The sequence below is a fragment of the Fukomys damarensis genome, unplaced genomic scaffold, assembly GCF_012274545.1.
Source record: "Fukomys damarensis isolate Sample0158 unplaced genomic scaffold, DMR_v1.0_HiC HiC_scaffold_27, whole genome shotgun sequence".
Lineage (NCBI taxonomy): Eukaryota > Metazoa > Chordata > Mammalia > Rodentia > Bathyergidae > Fukomys > Fukomys damarensis.
Window position 1 is genome coordinate 1,433,342 of NW_022900939.1, and position 3,603 is coordinate 1,436,944.

At 41.0% G+C, this 3,603-nt stretch overlaps 1 pseudogene; it reads left to right on the forward strand.

Annotated features, from left to right (window-relative positions):
- Positions 1-660, forward strand: LOC104868324 (annotated as a pseudogene).
- The last annotated feature ends 2,943 nt before the right edge of the window (positions 661-3,603 follow it).

Sequence of the window (3,603 nt, forward strand, 5' to 3'; positions counted from 1 at the left end):
ATGAGGCTCCCAATTTTCATAGCCGATGTGTGGAACCCTGCTGCTGTTTGCCTCCAAGAAGATAAATTGGATGAAGACATGCATCAAAAAATTGGGAAGGAAATGAACCTCCGGAAACTGCTTTTATTCGAAAACTGCAACCAACAGACAACTTTACACAAAGCTCCTGCTTCGGACTGAGGTCGTTTACACCAGCGAGTGAGGTCCCTCTCTGTGGCCACCCCACCCTGGCTTCTGAGGCCCTGCTGCTTTACAAAATAACCTGTGTCACTCAGAGTGGGGAACTAAAGGGCAGAAGAGGGGAAGATGGGATCGTCCTGGACCTGCCTCTACCCAACCCAGCCCAAGGAACTCCGGGAGGTGGAGAACTTGGCAGAGGCGGCCGCAGGCTCCTGGCTGGTCCAGGACGTCTGCTGTTCCCCAGTACTCGAAAGCTCCTTGTCCGGCTCAGGGTTCTTATTTCTGGACCCTGAAAGTGAGCGCGGAGAATCGGACACAAGTGGAGATCATGTGGGGGCGAAGGACTCACTCTCACGCTCAGAGGAGACCCGCCGGGCCGGCCGAAGCACTGACTTCTACTCCGGATACTGTGCACCATGGGTCTGTGTGGCGGGAGACCCTGTGACGGGGTCCGCATGCACTGTTGTCAGCAGCTACTGAGGAAGAAAAACATTCATGCACGTCTGTGTTCCCCCGAGGAAGAGGACTGGACATTTCCCCGTGCCCGACTGAAGCGTGGTCCTGGAAGGGACGTTGACAGCCTTGGGGCGGTCACGCAGGATGCTGCTGTCTGCATCACGTTGTTTTCGGGGTACCAAGAAACCGAAGGGCCTACACAGCGCCTCGCTTGCTTCTCATGCCAGACGTAGAAAGCCTTGCCAATGAGGTTTAATCACCAGAGCAGGCTAATTAACTAACTCAGCTTGGGTCCTACCCACCAGTGTACTTGACGTTTCTTTCTGGTGCCAGGGCTCGAACCAGGGCCTTTGCCGTGCAAGGAAAGTGCTCCGGCAGCTGAGCCGCATCCCCAGCCCTTCCACAAGGCTTTTGAATGTGGGTAGTCAGTAGCAGAGAATGCTGCTGTCACTTCTTTGATTATGACTATCAGAGAAAGGGAATACCTACACTTACGAAGAGTGAGGTTTCAACTTAGCCGTGAAAACCGGTAGAATATTTTTGCAGTCATCTAAGAGACTCAGGGATTATGTGGACGTACAGAACATTGTTCCATGATATAATACTAAGAAAAGTTGCAGGAAGCTGTAAAATGTTAGCAATGTTATGCTGTGACAATAGACAATATTAATTTCTCCAGGAAAACACGAGCCATGAAAATAGTTTATGTGTGTAAGGTAGGACTGAGAGTCATGTTAATGAGCTAAAATAGTATTTCCCTTCTTGTTGCACTCATGTACAGCAACGACAAATTAAGGGGAAAAAATGAGAATCAAGACTTGTCATGTAGAGATACAAGATCCCAGCAATGAATGTTAACTGTACTGTATCCTTAAAATGTACCAATAAATTCAATTAAAGCTGAAAAAAAAAAAGACAAAGCCCAGAAAATTAAACAAATGTGTTAGGATATTTCCTGTGATAAAAAATTAAATGCTAAAATGAAAACAAAAACAAAAATGAAGAAATGATCTTGGAGGAGATAGAATGCTTAAGCGAATTTTGCATTGCACAGTGTGCACATGTGTAAAAAACTCTGATGGTACCCCACACCATAGGATGGTAATTTTAGGTACACAAAATTAAATGAACTAAATAAAAAACTAACATTTTAAAACAAGAATTAAATTAGTGTCATTTAAGTAAATGTCATTTAAAAGGGTGTGGTACTTCCATAAGGAAGGTATGTCAAGCGATGGAACCCAACTGACAGCAAGAAGTAATTTCACTCGTAACAGTAGGCTGTGTGTATTTAACACACACTGGAAGAAGATTCACTTCAACAAATGACGTCGGCAAAACTGCGCATGAGCAAGAGAATGCCATGAGAATCTCCACCCCTGCCATATAGAAAATCAACTCAGAAAGGATTAAAGAACTGAACAGAAGTCCGGATTGTAAACTCCTAGAACAAATCTCAGGGGAAAACACCTGGGACTTAGGAATTTCAATGATGTCTTGGATGTGGCATCAAAGTCAGGCAAATAAAAAAAATTAGAGGAGTAAGAGTGCATCAAATGAAACTCTTCTGCACAGCAATAAGAATGCAGCAGAGTGAAAAGGCAAAGTGCAAAATGGAAGCCAATATTTCTAAACCATAACTCTAGTGTGGGATTAATGATGAACATGTATAAGAAACCTTTGAAATTCAATAGCAAAATATTCCTAGTTTACAAATAGGACTTGAATGTACTTTTCTCCAGTAAAAAGGTGGTGGATAGGATTATAAAAACATATTTAATATTCTTCATAATCAGGGAATTGAAAATCTAAAATAGTTTAAACAGTAATATACTGAAAATATATTCTAATAAACATTTTAAAATTACAACTTCAAAAATTTTAAACAGAGTCTGAAGTACACCACTCAATAAATAACAGCAAATTGAGTCTTACTCCAGGACATTTACACTTTCAATTATGAAGGAAATCATTATGTTGCTATTTTGGACCAGCAGATAATTGAGGCATATTCCCTTAGGAACATTATGGGCTTCATCAACAGTGAAATACTGGATAAAAACAACCTCATCTACACATCTTCACAGTGTACCCAGACCTGCATTTGTTGTATCTGGGGTGAGAGAAAACTTCAAATGATTTAAATTTTATTTGTGCGGGCAGAACCTAAAGTCTAAAGAATATCTATGCTGCTTTTAGAAACTACTTCTCCACTGAAAACCAAGTATTCTACTAAAGCTCTCTCGCCTTTTGCAAATGTGAAATCTAATTTATCCAGAGTTCTACCTGAGAATTTAAGCAAGCACTTATTTGCAAAAAAGGTAATAAATATATTGAAATTATAGTTGTGTAAGTAAATAAGAGTGCTCTTTATGAAGTGCACGGTTTAATTTTGGCGGCTGATGAAGATAGTTAAAAATAAGAACAATTCATAAAAGCTTTCAATGTAGAGTAATAAAATACATGACATATTGAACTGTGTGGATCTTGTATCTTGATATTATGAAGAAAACTATTGGGCCAGAGATTTAGCTCAGTGGTTCGGTGGCCTGCCTCACAAGTGCAAGGGCCCGAGTTTGATCCCTGGTACCAAAAGAGAACTATCAATAATAAATTTTATATCATTGAAGTGATCAACTTACTGTAACTATTTCTCAAGGTTGAGTTATTTAAAAGTATCAAAACACATCAAGACTCATGGTTTGCTTTAGTTCCTTGGGAGAACTATGAAGTCATAATACATCAAAAGACAGGGAAACTGGCCAAAGTGTAACATGCTGTAAGGAAGACTGAGATCTCAGTCTTGACCCTGCAATTATTATTATCACTATTATTTCTTTTCTTGTGGCATGGTCTCACTAGATGCTCCACTCTGGCCTTGAGCTCACTACAGTGAGGGTCGTTCTACCCTAGAGACACGATCTTCCGTTTACAATTGTCTTCAGGTCCGTCCTGGGAGATGTCAGC